The 22,504-nt window shown below is 45.2% G+C and overlaps 1 protein-coding gene across 1 annotated transcript in view; it reads left to right on the forward strand.

Annotated features, from left to right (window-relative positions):
• The window catches only part of LOC137434557 (procathepsin L-like), an 89,059-nt gene that overhangs the window by 31,400 nt on the left and 35,155 nt on the right, over positions 1–22,504 (forward strand). The gene's annotated exons all lie outside the window — the stretch shown is intronic.

Raw genomic sequence — 22,504 nt, forward strand, 5'->3', positions numbered from 1 at the left:
CCTCCCTGCTGGGAATTTGCTTCATCCACTTTGCATCCCGATGAAAGACAATAGTACAGGCTTGGGAATGTGTGTTAGCCCGGGGTCGTGCTAAAGCTACACAACAGGACTCCCAGCTTCGACAGGGCGAGATGCATTCCTGACCTTCTTACGACCACCTGCTCATGCCTTGGTTCGTTACCAGTTCCAACCAATAAGTTACCCTGAGTTACACTTCCACAATTCCCTCATCTTTTTGTTTTTGTTGATATTAACCATTAATCTAAACATCAATATAAGTAAACAATCAATCACTACAAGTAAACATCAATACAATTTCCTTAGGCATACACCGTCATCCTGCAAGAATCTGATCACAAAACATTTCGTTGGTTATTGACTCCTTCCATCTATCTATAATTCCAGTAATCTCTGTCTGTACGTTTGTCTGTGACCGCTGTTTCTCGACAACCACGGGTCCGATATACTTTTAACTTGCCAGGTATATTGCTGGGGACCCGAGGATGTGCCTTTTCAAGGTTTCATATTAATCGGACAATTACTTACCGAGCTATGTCCAAAAAACGATTCAACCAATCAGAGAGCAGCGAACGATCGCGTGTGCCGAACGTGGCGGACACACTCTGCCTCGGATGGCACATTTGACAGCGTATTCATTTATTTCACGTTGGAAAACTATGTTGCCGTTAAACTATGTTTTAATAAAGTTTTAAAACTAATAAAAACGAATTTGCGATTCATTCGCTTTCCTGCGCGTTTGTGCACGCGATGGCGATTGCTTTACCAAACTCCGGAAGCCGTTCGCTTTGGACCAAACCATTTCATGTAAATAGAGGGGGGGGGATATAATTTTAGATATAGATATAGTACGGGCAATGCCCTAGTATTGTTAATTCAATCTATTTCATTTGCATCACAAATATCTTTGTAAAACAACACTTCACCATCACCAAGATACAACAATTTTGCTTCACCATTTTCAAGTTTTTAAAGCATCTGCAACATCTGGCAAAAACGTTTGCCTCCACACAAATGTTGACTTTGTTTGAAAGGAAGGGCTGATCACTTGTGTTTGAATCCAGGTATGAAACATTTTCTCCTAATGTCTTCATAGCACCTGCACTACTTCGTGTAGGATTTTGCTGTTGTGGTAACATTGCGGAGTCATAGACTGACCCTGCTCTCCATGTAGCATTCTTGCCATTTTTTTTTCTGTAAACCATAGTAATTCCTGAACAAGGCCTTCACCCAGTTGTAGTCGACTTGCTTCTTCCCTCATTGTGAGTGGGCAGCAAGTATTGGTGTGACGTTGATTGGCCAGCAAGATGTGGAACAGGGATGCCGGATGCATCCACAATGATGTTGGGACCATGGTGTTCAGGTCATCCATGGTCCATACCAGGAGTGGCCCGCAGAATCGTGCACAGCTGTTGTGAAAAGGCACAGCCATTGGTTTGCAGCTCCATGCTGGCTCCCCGGAAGTTGGTGAAGTAATAACATATGTCCCCGCATTTCACAGAGGTTGCGGGTAAAATGTCGTTGTCCTGCAACTTCTGATGTGATGAATGTTCGAAGCCTTCGAACAAGAGTAAGTGATCGCCTTTCTTTCATATGTTGCAGTGTGATCCAGGCAAATGGTCACATAAATTTCCTTGGTGAAGGTAAGCATTCATCTCCAAGTTACACGGGAGAATGTCTTCATCATTCTTTGAGAAAGAGGGTGTATGCCATGATTAACTTCATTTTTAGCCACAAATTTTCTTTCTCGAACTTCTTCCCAATTCCGTTAGCACTCCCTTCAAAATCTGATCTCGTCTTATCCTTATGCTCAGTCACATCTGAATCTGCTTTCCACACACACTGAATCAGATAGGGTACATCTTACCATGAAATCAGCATAATCATGTATATCTTCCGACAGTTTCACATTCAACAATTTGTTGTTTTCCCTTACAACATTCAAAAAGTTATATTCATTTATATGCGTCACACAAATAATATTGTTACAGACGCGGTTGTGGATGTTGGTTTACCGAGCGGTTTGGTATGACCGCGTCTGCACAGTTTACCCGATTATACTCGAACGTTGGCCGAGTCGCGCTATGCTAAATCAATTAAGGAAAGGACACAACGGCTGGGTTAAAATGACACGACACCGGGGGTACAGTTCTCAAGACCTCCGGAGGAGGTTATAATAGTGCGGAACGTTAGATTACAAGGACAAGAGAGACAGCATAGAAAGATAGGCACTTAATCACGGTCTTATAGTAACCCCGACAGACGACAGATAAACAGGACAAAACTGACTCACACGGGGATTGATGGCAAGGAAGGGCAGGTAGTCGGTGGACAGCACAAGGTGCACTCTTGGCTCAGGGACAGGATCCACACGGTCCGAAAGATGCAGGGAGGTCTCTCAGCGCTCGGAGGTCGCGACTGGTTCTTCTTCAAGCTCGGGGCGCATCTCACGTCACGTCCGGTAAGTCGCTGCCTATATCCGGCGGGGAGTGACACGCCCTCGGCTCGTTAGCTCCGCCCCAGATGGAATCGGCCCGTTGCTTCTTATTGGGTGCGGGGGGTTACCGGGCTCCGCCCTTGACGAGGGGCCGACAGGCAGCCCCTTCGTGGTAACCCCGTCGGCGCACATGGCCTGGGCAATGGCGGCTAACCGAGCCGGAGTGAGGACGCACACTCCCCGCGCGCTGTTGTTGTAGTTGTTGTTGTTGTTGTTGTTTCATGGGGAAGATGGGAGGAGGTATGGGGAGGTCCTAAACTCACTACTGGTGCCATACAATCACATTCTGGTGCAACGAAGAGTCAGAATTAATGGAAACGAGTCCTTAACTGACATAGACTAAGAATAACTAGCAAGATGTCCGAAAGTTGTCTACGTGAGATGCGGTGGACCTGGGCACGACATTTAATGGGGGAAAAAGGGGAAGGTCGGTTCTACAGAGTGTTATTTACAGGCAATGGGACTAGGGAATGGGGGATTGGGGATAGTTGGGGAGTATTGGGGAAATAGGGGAATATTTACAAGCGGATATGGAGGCCAAATCCCATATCCGCAACATTGCACCCTTCTCTACCCTCGGGGCGGCCCGACCCGATAAATTTTTACCTATTTTAGTGTGGCACTCAGATGTAGTTCCCTCTACTATTAACTCTACCCTGAGTGCGACAGTTTTACAGATATTCACAAATGAGTAAATATGTCCCCCTGCGACGTTGCACCCTTCTCCTCACAGAAACACACCCACAGGATAACCGAATCGCGGAAAGAATTCGCAAACTAAACATACAGCCGGTAGGGAGCATTATTTACAAGACTACGCTGATATTTACACTACGATCCAGGACCTGTTTTTGGAGGAACACATGCAGATGTTATGCATAGAGAGAGCACGCATGCCAGCATCGATACACCAACCCACGAGTGCTCTGTGGCCTTACGGCCTTTAATAATGTGCAGAGCACCCCTTCCAAGCACCAAAAGCACCACCCCATCACACAGTCAGCACCATCCGGTGCACCAATAAAATGTTTAATAATCATGGTGTGGTGTCGCAGCCGGCCGATGTTCTGCCGCTGGTCTTGCCTTCGTGTGGTGCACTTGGCCTTCTTAATTCTTTCAAAAATAAAGAAAGGCGCCAACCGCGTCCATTTCTTTATTGTGGCCATCAGGGTGCCAACTATAAGTGGTTCACCTGTATGGCATAGGTGCCACGTTGACCCATAGGTCCATCCACGGGTGGTGCTTGGCCGCAAAAGAACTGCGGTCCATTGTGGGTGGCCACCAAAATTGCGGTCCATATGGTGTATCGATCCAGGCAGCAAGCAGCGAAAGTGCAGGCCCACAACTGCGGAGCCAGCACCTCTCTCTCCTCTCTCTCTGCCCCAAAGCCAGATCCTCGGAGGTGGGAGACAAAAGAAGAAAACAAGTGAGTAAGGTGGTAAGGGCGCAAAAGTGCACGCAATATAAGATGATGCACACTGGGGGCACATGGGAACCAGGTGAGACAGGTACGTTCCTACCGTACGCCCCCCCCCCCCACCAGGTAACCTACATTGCCCCTCCCTTACCCCTTACTGTATCCACAAAACACAACACTACCCATAAACATCTATTTTACAAATCAACAAACGTCACTACTGTCTTCCCCGTTCCTCCCATAAACCAAATTCGTCTTCTCTCCCTCCTAACCAATCAAATTTGCCATTTTCAACTCTCATCAAAATTTGCCATCTCCAACTCAACATCATAATTTGCTATCACCAATTCATCATCAGTCCCTCCTAGGGAGGGAGAGATGGAATCACCCCAATGTCTCATCCACGTCGTGATGCGTCTCACAAATCCACACAGCAATCCTCATTTCCTGCACACAGAACAAAGAAAACACAGGTGTGGAGTCATCATCATCACCACAGGTAAGTGGCTGCGTATGGTGTGACAGGTTCATCAATCCTAACTATTTCCTAAATGACTTTAACAACTTTACATTACCCGGGGTCTTTCTCCTGCCAAACCATTGGCCCTCTTACACTATGGGTTCTAAAAACCAATTCCCATTGACCAAACTGTGGTGCTTTTCAATTTGGGGTCTCACTCCCCCGATTCATCTCCCGGTGCCCTCGCACAATTTCTGGGCCGCGACGTGTAGCTCTCCTCGCCGGTCTACCCACCTGCACACCTCCACCACTGCAGTTGCCTCCGAGCTTACCTGCTCCTCACCCTAACCTATCTACCTGGGGAAGGCCCTCTGGCGCTCTCCCCACTCGGTGCCCTCTCTGGCACTGGGCTACCCGGGTCCGTCCTCCGGATCCTCGGGCCCCACTGACACTAACGGCTCCCAGAGCCCACCTGCGGCCTCACCTGGCCGACATCCTCACAGTGGTGGAGTGCCCAACCAACTACACACACTAACAGGCTACACGCCCAGCCATTTCCACAACACTAATGCACCCATCCACAATACCATTCTGCAACCGCACCACAAATGCCAATATCCAACCACGATTTACCTATACCCTCTACCTAACACTTACACTACCCGCCCCGGGTACTCGTGAAAGGGGGTCCACTCTTCCCCCATCCACACCTTCGCACCATGCACATCACTCCGTACCACTTACTCCATGTACTCCACACACCTGTACTGGCACACCTGTGCTCTCATACTTGGTGCCGCCTGCACCCTTCTCTCCCCAAGTGCATTCGCGCTGATCCACACACTCACTACTCACACACTGCTCCACACACCTGTCCAGTTGCACACCTGTGCAATCACACCTGTTCAATCCTCACACACACGGCATCATCTCATCTAACTACTCCCCTCTGAAACTTGCGCTTCCCAGTCGTCCCTTTAAACTATTGCGCTCCCTCGTCATTATCATCCACACTAATCTACCTGCGTCCCCACTACAGGTATCAGTCACTAACTAAACTTAACGTTACCTAATGTCATCTTCTAGAGCCCTATCAATATCCTAACCCACCCGGGCTAGTTTTCACTGCCATACACCCCATAATCTATTGCTCCTTTGCCCCACATGGGAAGGGTGGCAGGGATTTGCCATCCCACCACATCGGGCATCTCCCACTACCAATTTTGCCCATCAAATTTCAACAAATCAAAAATTTGCCAATCACTGCCCATCATCTGCCAATCATTACTGCCAATCCTTTGCCAATCATCAAATTTTGTTTTTCTCTAATTTTGGGGCCAAAACACTATCCTCATCACACAGTCTACTCACTAATGCCTCTCGGTGCGCCAATTCCTGTCCAAAGCCCGGCTTCGTAAAGCCAAGCCATGAATGCGGGTTGTTTGGTGCTAGCGGCTGGACACGTCCCGCATTCGGTGCAGGGCAGGAGGTTTACCCGGGCCGAGATCCCTCGCACCACCTCGGCGTGGAGCCATCCAATGTCCCGATCTCGACCTGCCGGCACGTCTCAACACAACGTGGTCGCCATGACGACCCTTCCTATCCAGCTGCCCGCTCCACCTAGTGGAGCCTGGACGCGGCCGTTCCACGCGAGGCCCGGCACGCACCGAGGGCCCGATTCGGCTATAAGTCGTTCTAACCGCTGCTCCGTTTAACGTCGATGCTTCACCTGCATGCTTACACCCCGCAGCCCGTTCCTTGCTCACACATCCAGCCGTTCCCATGCTCCTCGTACCTTTCCTTACACACCCAGGTACCCTCATTCCACTCACAGCCTTGGTCACACACCTGACCACCGAACACTTTGGCACACATTCGTCACCCGCACACCTCACCAACAAACCTCTTCGCGCCCCCTCCTCGGTCACCTCCTCTGTGACAATCACAGGTGTGCTCTCATTCGCACACCCAACCACGTGCCTCACCACCAACTCCAGCGTGCATTCCCACTCACGCTCTACCATTCCAGGTGTGCTTCCTTTCTCACCTGTCACAACCAACTCACGCTCCGTGTCACTCTTACTACTCTCACCTCCACTCTTCACAGCGCACTCACCCTTACTCTTGACAGCGCACTCTTTCCTCATGCACCTGTCCGTTACACACCTTTCTTGCGCACACTCTCCCGTTACACCCTCTGTAACACTCACCACAGGCGTGCATTCTTCCTTGCCTTTGACAGCGCACTCTTTCCCCATGCACCTGTCCGTCACACACCTTTCTCGCGCACACTCTCCCGTCACACCCTCTGTAACACTTACCACACCGCGCTTCCATGTGCTCCCTCGCACACGCGCTACGACCGACTCACTCTCGCCAGCACCCTCACTCCTTGGCACGCACTTTTTCCTCACACACCCCAGAGTCGGACTTTCTCGCACACCTCCTTTTTCGCACACCAGACCTGTCGCACACTTCACCAACGGCCTCTCACGAACACCCGGGTCCATCTCGACCCCCAAGCTTCTTAAATCCCCTGGCGCATCATACGCACGACCATATTGGTCACCACTTACACTGGGTCCTCTTCCTCTTTGCTTCTCCTCCATCACCTGCGAATCCCTCATCCGGTTAATGAGCACATCATCACGATCCGAACACAGACTTCGGACCAATTCTTTTACCTCCTCCTTTATCTCTTTCTTATCCTCTCTCCGTCGCTTCTTAATTTCACTCACCCCTTCTTCCACTTCTTCTAATTTCTGCTTCACCTCTTTTATTCCCCGGTACGTCTCCTCAAGCTCGTCCTTTAAGGCTACCTTGACCGTTTCCATGTGCGTCCTCACCTGCCGGTCCTTCGTCTCCATTACCTCTATCACCTCGTCCAACCTCGTTGTCAGTCCCTCACGTACCATCTGACATTCCCCCTTCGTCGCTATCAAGTCATCTTTTAGTTCTTTCTGTGTCGCTTTTAACCCTCCTATTACCGCTGTGTTCTTCTTTACCTGGTCCGTTAGTTCTTTTTGTCCCTCTGTCAGTTGTTCTACTTCCTGCGTCAGGTCCTCTATGCCCCCTTGTAACTTTACAGTCCCCTTTCTCACCTCCTTCTCCATGTGCTCCTTACAGTGCCTCACCTCCTCGCGCACTCCTCCGACCTCCTCACTCACTCCTCTTCTGATCTCTTCTCCCATCACTTGCATCTCCTGCCCAGATGCCATCCTCATCTGCTCCATTTCCTCCCTGTGAGCATCCAGTTTGGTCTCTACCCCCATTCTGACCCCCTCTATCTGCTGCCCCATTTGTTTAACTTCCCTTTCCGCTTGGTCCCTCATGTCCCTCAATTTGCCTTCCATACTGTTTTCTAACCCCTCTAACCCCTTTTTCATCCCTTCCATTTGATTCTCCTGAACGGCCATTCTGTTTTCTACCCCCATTAACCCCTCCTGTATTTCCCCTAATCTATTGTCTAATCCCTCACCGGTACCCCTCACTTCGTCCCTCATTACCCCCATTTGGTTTCCCATTACCCCCAATTGCTCACTCTGAGCCCTCATTTCCTCCCTTATTTTCTCGCTATTCTGGGCCATAAGGGCCTTCATTTGTATGAAAAAAGGTCCAAATTTACCAGCGGCGCTACTACGGTCGCGGGCGTGGGCGCCGTGGCCATGTGCGAGGCGCCGTTTTGCGCGCCCGTCACCTCGTGCGTGACGGCGCTATTTTGCGAATCTGCTACCCTCACTGCTTCGCTCTCCTCTTGTCCCTCAATTTGGTCCTGGATCGACCCTGCCTCACTCTCCTCTACCGGAACCCAGCCGTCTTGGTCTGCCATAGCGCGACTTTCAAAATTCGGGTTTTTATTTTCGTAAAACAAAATCAAATTTCGCCGTTATAATTTCGAGCGCGTGAAACGCGCTCCGGATCGAATTCCACTTCCCAACACCAAAATGTTACCCTAATGGTACAATTGGTGTCCCAAAATTTGGGCCTAACTGAATTTGGTCCCAGGTCCGAATTCCACTCCTCGACACCAAATGTTACAGACGCGGTTGTGGATGTTGGTTTACCGAGCGGTTTGGTATGACCGCGTCTGCACAGTTTACCCGATTATACTCGAACGTTGGCCGAGTCGCGCTATGCTAAATCAATTAAGGAAAGGACACAACGGCTGGGTTAAAATGACACGACACCGGGGGTACAGTTCTCAAGACCTCCGGAGGAGGTTATAATAGTGCGGAACGTTAGATTACAAGGACAAGAGAGACAGCATAGAAAGATAGGCACTTAATCACGGTCTTATAGTAACCCCGACAGACGACAGATAAACAGGACAAAACTGACTCACACGGGGATTGATGGCAAGGAAGGGCAGGTAGTCGGTGGACAGCACAAGGTGCACTCTTGGCTCAGGGACAGGATCCACACGGTCCGAAAGATGCAGGGAGGTCTCTCAGCGCTCGGAGGTCGCGACTGGTTCTTCTTCAAGCTCGGGGCGCATCTCACGTCACGTCCGGTAAGTCGCTGCCTATATCCGGCGGGGAGTGACACGCCCTCGGCTCGTTAGCTCCGCCCCAGATGGAATCGGCCTGTTGCTTCTTATTGGGTGCGGGGGGTTACCGGGCTCCGCCCTTGACGAGGGGCCGACAGGCAGCCCCTTCGTGGTAACCCCGTCGGCGCACATGGCCTGGGCAATGGCGGCTAACCGAGCCGGAGTGAGGACGCACACTCCCCGCGCGCTGTTGTTGTAGTTGTTGTTGTTGTTGTTGTTTCATGGGGAAGATGGGAGGAGGTATGGGGAGGTCCTAAACTCACTACTGGTGCCATACAATCACATTCTGGTGCAACGAAGAGTCAGAATTAATGGAAACGAGTCCTTAACTGACATAGACTAAGAATAACTAGCAAGATGTCCGAAAGTTGTCTACGTGAGATGCGGTGGACCTGGGCACGACATTTAATGGGGGAAAAAGGGGAAGGTCGGTTCTACAGAGTGTTATTTACAGGCAATGGGACTAGGGAATGGGGGATTGGGGATAGTTGGGGAGTATTGGGGAAATAGGGGAATATTTACAAGCGGATATGGAGGCCAAATCCCATATCCGCAACAATATTCAATCAGGTATGTATTTTACCACTAAACTAAGAATAGCATCCACAATTGCTTTCAGGTTAATATAGTTCAAAAATTAACTTGTGCAGGTATTTTAGCACTACTCTAAGAAAATAAATTGTATATGATTACAATCACAAACAGGAATATCTAATTCCCAACAACAATTTTCCCAAACCAACAAATTAAGCATAATGTATTATTACCAGAATTCCTCTCCACTTTTTCTTTTTCCTTTTTTTTTTTTTTTTTTTTTTTTTCCTAACAGTGTGTCACTCGTGGTGATATGAGTTCACTGATATTGTAATTGACACAACTCATAACATTGTCGTTATGCCATTATCTTAATTCTACTGTATTCATTTGCAACATCACTTGATTTAATCTTTTAATCTCAGTATTTATGTCGCCATAAAAGTCTTCCTCTTGTGGTTCCACATTTCTTTCCTCATTTGTCACTTCATGCGTTATCATCGTGTTGTTGGTTACCTTGTTCAAACACACCGTCACTAAGGCTTTCAAGCAAGCCACCACTAAAACAATTGCCAATATAACTACTAAACCAACAAACAAGTCTGCTACTCCTTGTATATGTTCATACCTATGACATAATTATATGTCGATGACATTCAACATTATATACCAAACTAACAAGCTTCCTAAAAGGTAAATAAAGAAAATCCCTTAATATGTAACATAAATCAGATTATTTGTCTTACCCTGATCCCCCTATCTCCCGGGGTTGAACTCAATCCCCTGATCATGAGTGTAGTTGTGATACATTTTTCACTCATGTTGTATTAATATCAGCAGGTAATTGTATGTCATGTAGGCAAATAAATGTCACTATCCCAAGTAGGAATATCACATGTTGAAAATGTAATGTTTATCAATGCAAGGGGTGTTAAAATGTAATTAAAATGACTGTAAATCACGACTATCATTTATCTGCCACTGAATGTTCTGCTGGGCTGCTGGGTGCAGCCTCATTTTCTGTGGGATTGTCCACCTTAGCCCCATGTGCTTGTTTGCAATGAGGGGCATGAATCCAACTTTCTATTTTGGGTCCATATTTTTCCTATTCTTATCAATCTCCTATGGTTTATCATTTCGTTCCAAGATACCGCAACCAAAGGTTTTAACCAAAGCTCTACCAAACTATTTCCAATTTGAACAAAAAATGCCAGTGAAACAATGATTCGAAGAATTAACTTCAAGGGGTCAATAAATTTATTCTATAACCAGATCTAATTTTCCCATCCAATAGTTTGCCTTGCCACATGTCATATTATAACACTTTAATAAACCTTCGAAAAATGTTTCCCATCTCAACAAATTTCCTTTTTTACAAATAGCCATGTGTAACTTACGTATTTAACTACAATTTCCTCTCAATTTGTTTGGCCTAACTGGCCGCAAAAGTGGCTGCCAGCATGCAGTACCGTTTTTTATCTACCAAGGAAGTGCTTGTCCACACAAGACCTCTACCAAAATGTTGTTTGTAAAAACAAATCTGGGATTTCTGATTACATGGATGCACACTCTCAGGACATTTTCAGGCTGCTGTTAACAATCCACTACGATAAATTAATTCCTTTACCCACAATCAAATAATTAGTACAAATTGAGGATATTATCCCTATCACATTCTTTTATAGATTCATGATGTTGGATCTAATTTTTTTTCCAATAATTTTCCACTGCTGTAAGGAAGAACAATAGCTCTCATAAGTCTTAGTAATATCGTACTTAATTTACCCAGCATCGAATAATTTATTTACTATCCTTTCTCATCTGTTAACCAGTGACTTTGTTTGAACTCCAGAACTGAAAAACTCACAATAGTTCAAACCAGCAAAATTTTCTTTACTATTTTCCCATATCATCTATGCCTAAAACACATCCATACATACAGCACAATTTATATGCTGATAAAATTCAAGTTTATATATATAAAAATCCATGAGCAGAGTACTCTGGGAAGTCAGTGTAAGACCTCTCCAAAATTTGGCTAATTTTGTACTCCCACATTTTTATGAAGCTCATATCCATAAATAGCTTTGATTCTCATATAAATTCGATCACAATGGAATCCCAAGATTACTCCCAATTTATACTATTAATGAATAGCTGCTCATAACTCAGCAAATCAAATCTTTATTCTCCATCTCCCTTGACAAAAGTGATAATTTTCATAATCAAATTCTATTTCTATTTTTTTATTTTACGAATTCTCTCGATATGCGATCCCATCCCCATGGAACTATCTATTTTTCAGACAAGGCACACTGTCGGTGTCAACAATCTTGTAAGATTGATACACAAAAACACTAACATTGACACACAAAATACCCACACACACATGCATTATGCGTATTTGTTTGCGTTGGAACCCTTATTTACAGATCCGGATGGGTGTCAACTTTATTTCAATTTCTCAAAATTTGTCCTTCAATTTTATAAGCGCTAATAGACAAATGGACCAAAAAGTTTATTCTTAGAAAACCCCTATGACGTTACATTGACATTACCCTTTCAGTTCCCACAATAATTTATCCAAATTTGACTACCCACCCATTTGTATGTCAGTCGACCACTGACCTATCAATCGTGCGGAACAATAGTCGGAAATTCCCACCTGATCATGATGTGACTCTTGTCACTTGGTTTGCCAAAAAATTGCAAAGCAATTGTTCCAAACTTTGTAAATTTAAAATTTTGTGCCCAACATAAAAGATCCAATTTCGGCATTTTATCAATTAATTATCAATTTGCTTACAAGCAAAAGAAAAATGAATAATTCTTGCTCCGAAAACTTTTCAGACCCAAGAATCATCGACAGTTATTCATGTTTGTCCAGTAATCTAATTTGTTGAGGCCAATCGTCATTTGGGATTTGTCGCAATGAAGGCCTAATCATTGTCTGAGGTATCGGTCAGCCCTGGTACCCTTGATCTTGGTTTACCCTATGAACTTGTCTTCCTTTTGGTATACGGACATCCTCTTTTCCAATGTCCCATCCGTCCACACTTGAAACACCGGTTTCTGTCGTTGCCTGGTCTGTGCACCTGTGCACTTGTATTGCTGGGCTGCATCTCTACATCCCTGAGTTGCCACTGCAATCTCTCGTTATCTCCTGAAACACGAAAAAATTCTCTGTACCATCCTTTTTGGGGAGACAACTGGAAATCAGATGGGACAACTGTCACTTTCATTCCTAATTTCGAGGGCAGTTGTGCATTTGTCTCCTCCACTGTATCCTGTATCCTTTTTATTTTAAGTTCTAGATCCGTTATCCGTTCTTGCTGTTCCCGTTGTCTGGATTCACCATCCCAAAGATGGAATGCAAGCCAGTCTACCGTTAGATTCTGTCTCTTCCTGGCTTTCAATCTTTGTTCCAATCTTTCCAATCGACTTCGCTCAAATGTACCCTCTCTTGGAAACTCCTCATCATGTCCCTTTGTCCACAAATACCAATTCTCGACCTGCCTTATAGCTTCGGCACCATAATGGTCGTACATATGATGTGTACAAGTACCTTTTTGTGGAATTTCTGGTTGTCCTTGTGTATTCTTGCAGGCTCCATTTCCCATTCTGCCTTTTATCAAAGTAGCGTTGGATGTGTTGTAGCTTGTTCCAGGTTCCTCTAAAGCTTCACTCGTACCTCCAGGAAGGATCTCTCCACCTGTTCAAACGGTGATTTCCAGAGAATCTCTCTCACCTGTGGCTTTTGCACAATCCAATCTCACAGATCAGTATTTGCAGATGAGCCAGAGGGTCAGTATGAAATGGGTGAATCCTCAGGTGTCCGCTCTGTTGAAGGGGAAATCACACAATGGTAACCGCACATATATATCTATATATAAACTCACCACCTTGCTCAATTTTCCAAGGTTGTCTTCACATTGATAATATCTCACAAAGATATTAAAGCTTCTTTCTTGAGACCGCATTTTCATCAATCAAACGATCAATATATTCAATTTAATTTATTCAATTCAATTTATCCAGTTAAATTTATTCAATTAAATTCAATCAATTAGATTCAATCAATCAACAATTCAATCAATTATTCAATTTCAATTAATTCATCAATATTCATCAATAAATCAAATTAATCATTTTGGATGACTCCTTGTATAAGCCCTTTCCCCAATGATGTCAGGACAGGTCCATCCATTGACTGAGATCGAATCTCATCGGTCGTCACCTCTGGTTCATACCTCATGTCAATTGATGAATCACCGTACTGTCCTAGGGTCATATCTGACATATTTCCCCATTTTGCCTGGTCTCCACAAATTTTCTTTGCAACCACTAAAGGCAACTCATCCTTCATTCGTGAGACAGCCAAAATGGATGGCAGATATTAAAGGTCATTGGGAAAAATATCTCATCATTTTTCTTTTAATAGTACCCAAAATCTCTTGGCAATATAAATTTCGTAAAACTCCTGAAATAAGACTGTAAAATTCCTTCAATCATGCTAAATTTTGAAACTCCATCGCTTGTAACACCCAATTTATCCCATAGGGCTTGAAAGTTCTTTCCCAAGTTCATGCAATCATTCTGCATTTGAACCCTATGATCTCATTCATAATAATCATCATGATTTTATAGTCATGGTCCTATCATAATCATCTGTTTAAAACGAACATTTCCTTTATCACCACAGCTATGTGGTATAATCAACAATAGAATAAAACTGTACATAGCAACAGGCTACCTCATGGCCACTTAGTATACCTATTGACAATAAGTCATAACAATATCGAATAATCATTGAACAATTCAAAAAATCGCTTCCACTGCTCCAGCCGCAGCATTCGTCATTTTGTCTGCTCATCCGCGTGACCAAAACGAAATAAAGGGAGCTCAACCATTACACAGCGCTTTTAATGGCGCATGCCATAGGAACTCAATGCAATTTCGACTCGGCCAGAAAAACGAGCAAATTTTGCAGGATGTTAACTGGAATTAGTCGTGAAAATATATCCAAAATACACAAAAATACCCACCCACAAAAATAAACAACAAAACCCAAACAAACCCAAGGTCGACCATATTACACAATTAAATTACACATTAAATTATTCATTAAATTACTCATTAAATTACTCATTAAATTACTCATTAAATTAACTTACATAGTTTCAGCATTGTATTGATTGCTGAAATGTTCATGGGTTTAAACACACCTTAAAAGAGGTATGCTTTGTGGTGTTGCCCACCTACCACGTTTAATTAAATTACATCATTTCAGCATCGTATTGATTGCTGAAATGTTCATGGGTTTGAACACACCTTAAAAGAGGTATGCTTTGCGGTGTTGCCCACCTACCACGTTGAATTAAATTACATCATTTCAGCATCGTATTGATTGCTGAAATGTTCATGGGTTTATACACACCCTAAAAGAGGTATGCTTTGTGGTGTTGCCCACCTACCACATTGAATTAAATTACATCATTTCAGCATCGTATTGATTGCTGAAATGTTCATGGGTTTGTACACACCCTAAAAGAGGTATGCTTTGTGGTGTTGCCCACCTACCACGTTGAATTAAATTACATCATTTCAATTAAAACATCGCTTCTACTGCTCCAGCCGCAGCATTCGTCACTTTGTCTGCTCATCCGCATGACCAAAACGAAATAAAGGGAGCTCAACCATTACACAGCGCTTTTAATGGCGCATGCCATAGGAACTCAACGCAATTTCGACTCGGCCAGAAAACGAGCAAATATATATATATATTTTTTTGCAGGATGTTAGCTGGAATTAGTCGTGAAAATATATCCAAAATACACAAAAATACACACCCACACAAATAAACAACATTTATTCCGTTCAACAGAACAAACATTTCCTTTATCATGACATGCATGTCTTCAAAATTATATGACCAAGAGAAAAAGTAAAACTAATTAAAACTGCGGGCAGTGATAATCCGGGGACCATACCGCTCCATCCTGATTGGACAGGTGCGTGCTAGAGTCGTTAATAACGACAGTCCAGATCCGATTGTTCAAAATTTCAACTCAATCGATCGAAAAATGAACGCAGGGATGCATTTTAAAGGTGCAGTGGCACTAACTGAGTTGCCACGAATATGGCCACGAGATTGCCAATATGGCCATCACAAAATAATTTCCTTAATCAATTGGCTCATAGCATAACCAATCTGCAAGTATCTCATCCGAAGATGTATCTCTGAGGAATTTTAATTAAATAAGTCATTTATAAATCAACGAGTTAATTTATTAAATGATTAATCAATAAATCAAAATTTTCCTTGACAGCCACATCACTTGGTCAGTGTCATGTCCAAATATCAGCTTCCTTACTCAAAAGGTGCCTGAGTTAATGTAATGTAATTACTGTAATAAGATTACTGCAATTACTGTAACTAGGGCATGCCCGTACTATATCTATATCTAAAATTATATCCCCCCCCCCCTCTATTTACATGAAATGGTTTGGTCCAAAGCGAACGGCTTGCGAGTGGTGACAATCCCCCCCCCTCTATTTACATGCAATGGTTTGGTCCAAAGCGAACGGCTTCCGGAGTTTGGTAAAGAAATCGCCATCGCGTGCACAAACGCGCAGGAAAGCGAATGAATCGCAAATTCGTTTTTATTAGTTGTAAAACATAGTTTAACGCCAACATAGTTTGCAAACGTGAAATAAATGAATACGCTCTCAAATGTGCCATCCGAGGCAGAGTGTGCCCGCCACGTTCGGCACACGCGATCGTTCGCTGCTCTCTGATTGGTTGAATCGTTTTTTGGACATAGCTCGGTAAGTAATTGTCCGATTAATATGAAACCTTGAAAAGGCACATCCTCGGGTCCCCAGCAATATACCTGGCAAGTGAAAAGTATATCGGACCCGTGGTTGTCGAGAAACAGCGGTCACAGACAAACAAACGTACAGACAGACAGACAGACAGAGATTACTGGAATTATAGATAGATGATTACTGTAATTACTGTAATTACTGGAACTGTAATTACTGTAATTACCTCAGGTAATTACTGTAATGTAATTACTGTAATGTAATAAGAAATGTAATTAATTAAATAAGTACTTCATTAATCACTAATAATGAAATAACTCCTGAATTCTTATCCGATTTACTTAACATTTGAGTGTCCCCAAAACGTTGGAGCAAAACGTTGCAACAACGAAAGTGAAACGTTGTAGCGACGTTGTGGAAACGTTAGCAAAACCCAACATTTGAATGTTCCCAAAACGTTGGAGCAAAACGTTGCAACAACGAAAGTGAAACGTTGTGGCGACGTTGTGGAAACGTTAGCAAAACCCAACATTTGAATGTTCCCAAAACGTTGGAGCAAAACGTTGCAACAACGAAAGTGAAACGTTGTAGCGACGTTGTGGAAACGTTTTACAACAACATTATTTCAATGTTGCAAACTTTACTTTACAACTTTACAACAACTTTTGTTGAAACTTTACAAAGTTACAACTTTACAAAGTTACAAAGTTACAAAGAAACGTTACCACAATTTTTTCAATTCGAATGGGATTTATATATCCGTCAACTAATTCAACCTACAACTTTTTATTCAACATAGCCCAAAGTCAACAACAATTTCAAAAAAAATCCTTAATTTTCATCCGATTCACTTGACTTTTGGATGGGATTTATATATCAGTCAATTAGTTCAACCTACAACTTTTTATTCAACATAGGCCAAAGTCAACAACAATTTCAAAAAAATCCTTAATTTTCATCCGATTCACTTGACTTTTGGATGGGATTTATATATCCATCAACTAGTTCAATCAACAACTATTTTATTCAACATAGGCCAAAAGTCAACAACAATTTCAAAACATCCTTAATTTTCATCCGATTCACTTGACTTTTGGATGGGATTTATATATCCGTCAACTAGTTCAATCAACAACTATTTTATTCAACATAGGCCAAAAGTCAACAACAATTTCAAAACATCCTTAATTTTCATCCGATTCACTTGACTTTTGGATGGGATTTATATATCCATCAACTAGTTCAATCAACAACTATTTTATTCAACATAGGCCAAAAGTCAACAACAATTTCAAAACATCCTTAATTTTCATCCGATTCACTTGACTTTTGGATGGGATTTATATATCCGTCAACTAGTTCAATCAACAACTATTTTATTCAACATCGGCCAAAAGTCAACAACAATTTCAAAACATCCTTAATTTTCATCCGATTCACTTGACTTTTGGATGGGATTTATATATCCGTCAACTAGTTCAATCAACAACTATTTTATTCAACATAGGCCAAAAGTCAACAACAATTTCAAAACATCCTTAATTTTCATCCGATTCACTTGACTTTTGGATGGGATTTATATATCCGTCAACTAGTTCAATCAACAACTATTTTATTCAACATAGGCCAAAAGTCAACAACAATTTCAAAACATCCTTAATTTTCATCCGATTCACTTGACTTTTGGATGGGATTTATATATCCATCAACTAGTTCAATCAACAACTATTTTATTCACCATAGGCCAAAAGTCAACAACAATTTCAAAACATCCTTAATTTTCATCCGATTCACCCATGCTATCTGTCTGACAAATTTCGTCAAAAAAACACAACAGCACTGGTTTTGCTTCCTGGAAGCTTCCTGCAAAACGCTTTGCTTCTCGCAAAACGTCCACCAATGGGAACTAGAGGGAGGGGAAGGAGCAGGAGCAAGAGACAGGTAGCCGGAATGAACATGAGGGACAATGAGGGACAGTGAGGGCGTGTCGGTATGCAATTTTCATCCAATCGCCATCTTTCACAATAATTCTGGACCGGCATGAGATGGCGTTGTCTGTCATTAATTTATATTGTAATCAAACGAGTTTTAGACATGGCGGGAAAACTGAAAAAAAATTATTTATTTATTTATTTAAAACGGGTGTACACGATTGTACACGTGTACGGACCTTACCGAACCTTACCGAACCGGCAAACAAATCGCCTCATGGTGCACTTCATGAGCCGATTTGCCTGCAGACCAGAGTAAGGCTCTTAACACCCAGCGTATACCGTACGCATCCTTGCAAGCCCACGAATAATAGAATCATTTAAAACGTTCCATCCGTGACTTTTACCTCGGATGGTCGTGACAAAAATACGTTTACACTCCTTGGATTACCTATGGAATGCAAGCCCCACTCACACATCCTCCACCATGTTTCGAAGAATTAACTTCAAGTTCGTATTTCGTAATGGACCATCCCAAGACGCCATGCTTACCTTGGCGACGTCCACTCGAAATCTCAGCGGTGCCTCCAGATTGTCGTGGAAGTGTGGTGGCGAGACTCAAGACGCCAATGTTGGAAACAGGTTTTACAAAAGGTCACAACTTTATTAACTGGTTATTCACTTCATTCCAATACCAAATAATACCGTTTAACTCAATGGACCAGGTAACTCTATCCGCATAGTCCCCCTTTCGTGGCAGATGCGCCGAACCCATGGTACGCGTTCATTCCGTCGGGCAGGGCTTCTCGTGGCAAGTGCTCCTTGACTCCAAGTCTCTTCTGCTTATATCGGCACACTTCAGTTAATCCTCTGTCCGCTGAAATCGTAATCCCTTCTCCGCTGCTTTTAATCCGTTCTCCGCAAACGTTACTCAGTCGCCTCCCTGGCACCAGCTCGCTCTCCTCCCTGCTGGGAATTTGCTTCATCCACTTTGCATCCCGATGAAAGACAATAGTACGGGCTTGGGAATGTGTGTTAGCCCGGGGTCGTGCTAAAGCTACACAACAGGACTCCAGCTTCGACAGGGCGAGATGCATTCCTGACCTTCTTACGACCACCTGCTCATGCCTTGGTTCGTTACCAGTTCCAACCAATAAGTTACCCTGAGTTACACTTCCACAGCGGTTAGGGTGCCAGCTTGGGATCCGAGGATCCTGGGTTCAAATCTTAGCGGTTAGGGTGCCAGCTTGCGATCCGAGGATCCTGGGTTCAAATCTTAGCGGTTAGGGTGCTGGCTTGGGATCCTAGGATCCTGGGTTCAAATCTTAGCCGTTAGGGTTCCGGCTTGTGATCCGAGGATCCTGGGTTCAAATCGTAGCGGTTTGGGTGCCGGCTTGGGATCCTAGGATCCTGGGTTCAAATCTTAGCCGTTAGGGTTCCGGCTTGTGATCCGAGGATCCTGGGTTCAAATCGTAGCGGTTTGGGTGCCGGCTTGGGATCCTAGGATCCTGGGTTCAAATCTTAGTGGTTCAGGTGCCGGCTTGGGATCCTAGGATCTTGGGTTCAAATCTTAGCGGTTAGGGTGCCGGCTTGGGATCCGAGGATGCTGGGCTCAAATCTTAGCGGTTAGGGTGCTGGCTAGGGATCTGAGGATCCTGGGCTCAAATCTTAAGCAGTTGGGGTGCCGGCTTGGGATCCGAGGATCCTGGGCTCAAAACTTAGCGGTTAGGGTGCCGGCTTGGGATCCAAAGATCCTGGGTTCAAATCTTAGCGGTTATGGTGCTGGCTTGGGATCCTAGGATCCTGGGTTCAAATCTTAGCGGTTAGGGTGCTGGCTTGGGATCCTAGGATCCTGGGTTCAAATCTTTGCGGTTCGGGTGCCGGCTTGGGATCCGAGGATCCTGGGTTCAAATCTTAGCGGTTAGGGTGCCAGCTTGCGATACGAGGATCCTGGGTTCAAATCTTAGCGGTTATGGTGCCAGTTTGGGATCCGAGGATCCTGGGTTCAAATCTTAGCGGTTAGGGTGCCGGCTCGGGATCCGAGGATCCTGGGTTCAAATCTTAGCGGTTAGGGTGCCGGCTCGGGATCCGAGGATCCTGGGTTCAAATCTCAGCGGTTAGGGTGCCGGCTTGGGATCCTAGGATCCTGGGTTCAAATCTTAGCGGTTATGGTGCCAGCTTGCGATCCGAGGATCGTGGGTTCAAATCTTAGCGGTTATGGTGCCAGCTTGCGATCCGAGGATCCTGGGTTCAAATCTTAGCGGTTAGGGTGCCGGCTTGGGATCCAAGGATCCTGGGTTCAAATCTTAGCGGTTATGGTGCTGGCTTGGGATCCTAGGATCCTGGGCTCAAATCTTAGCGGTTTGGGTGCTGGCTTGGGATCCTAGGATCCTGGGTTCAAATCTTAGAGGGTATGGTGCCGGCTTGGGATCCGAGGATCCTGGGCTCAAATCTTAGTGGTTAGGGTGCTGGTTTGGGATCCTAGGATCCTGGGCTCAAATCTTTGCGGTTAGGGTGCTGGCTTGGGATCCTCGGATCCTGGGTTCAAATCTTAGCGGGTAGGGTGCCGGCTTGGGATCCGAGGATCCTGTGCTCAAATCTTAGCGGTTAGGGTGCTGGCTTGGGATCCGAGGATCCTGGGTTCAAATCTTTGCGGTTGGGGTGCCGGCTTGGGATCCGAGGATCCTGGGCTCAAATCTTAGCGGTTAGGGTGCTGGCTTAGGATCCGAGGATCCTGGGCTCAAATCTTAGCAGTTGGGGTGCCGGCTTGGGATCCGAGGATCCTGGGCTCAAAACTTAGCATTTAGGGTGCCGGCTTGGGATCCAAAGATCCTGGGTTCAAATCTTAGCGGTTATGGTGCTGGCTTGGGATCCGAGGATCCTGGGTTCAAATCTTAGCGGTTATGGTGCCGGCTTAGGATCCTAGGATCCTGGGTTCAAATCTTAGCAGTTAGGGTGCCGGCTTGGGATCCGAGGATCCTGGGATCAAATCTTAGCGGTTAGGGTGCAGCTTGGGATCCTAGGATCTTGGGTTCAAATCTTAGCGGTTAGGGTGCAGCTTTGGATCCTAGGATCCTGGGTTCAAATCTTAGCGGTTAGCGTGCCGGCTTGGGATCCGAGGATCCTGGGTTCAAATCTTAGTGGGTAGGGTGCTGGCTTGAGATCCGAGGATCGTGGGTTCCAATCTTAGCGGGTAGGGTGCTGGCTTGAGATCCGAGGATAGTGGGTTCAAATCTTAGTGGGTAGGGTGCTGGCTTGAGATCCGAGGTTCATGGGTTCAAATCTTAGTGGGTAGGGTGCTGGCTTGAGATCCTGGGATCCTGGGTTCAAATCTTAGTGGGTAGGGTGCCGGCTTGGGATCCTAGGATCGTGGGTTCAAATCTTAGTGGTTAGGGTGCCGGCTTGGGATCCTAGAATCCTGGGTTCAAATCTTAGTGGTTAGGGTGCCGGCTTGGGAACCTAGAATCCTGGGTTCAAATCTTAGCGGTTGGGGTGCCGGCTTGGGATCCTAGGATCCTGGGTTCAAATCTTAGCGGTTAGGGTGCCGGCTTGGGATCTGAGGATCCTGGTTTCAAATCCTAGCGGTTGGGGTGCCGGCTTGGGATCCGAGGATCCTGGGTTCAAATCTTAGCGGTTGGGGTGCCGGCTTGGGATCCGAGGATCCTGGGCTCAAATCTTAGCGGTTAGGGTGCTGGCTTGGGATCCTAGGATCCTGGGCTCAAATCTTAGCGGTTAGGGTGCTGGCTTGGGATCCTAGGATCCTGGGTTCAAATCTTAGCGGGTAGGGTGCCGGCTTGGGATCCGAGGATCCTGGGTTCAAATCTTAGCGGTTAGGGTGCTGGCTTGGGATCCTAGGATCCTGGGCTCAAATCTTAGCGGTTAGGGTGCTGGCTTGGGATCCTAGGATCCTGGGCTCAAATCTTAGCGGTTAGGGTGCTGGCTTGGGATCCGAGGATCCTGGGTTCAAATCTTAACGGTTATGGTGCCGGCTTGGGATCCTAGGATCCTGGGTTCAAATCTTAGCGGTTAGGGTGCCGGCTTGGGATCCGAGGATCCTGGGTTCAAATCTTAGCGGTTAGGGTGCCAGCTTGCGATCCAAGGATCCTGGGTTCAAATCTTAGCGGTTAGGGTGCAGTTTGGGATCCTAGGATCCTGGGTTCAAATCTTAGCGGTTAGGGTGCAGCTTGGGATCCTAGGATCCTGGGTTCAAATCTTAGCGGTTAGCGTGCCGGCTTGGGATCCGAGGATCCTGGGTTCAAATCTTAGCGGTTAGGGT

Source organism: Myxine glutinosa, chromosome 10, assembly GCF_964187855.1.
Source record: "Myxine glutinosa chromosome 10, kmMyxGlut1.1, whole genome shotgun sequence".
In the NCBI taxonomy this organism is placed as follows: Eukaryota; Metazoa; Chordata; class Myxini; order Myxiniformes; family Myxinidae; genus Myxine; species Myxine glutinosa.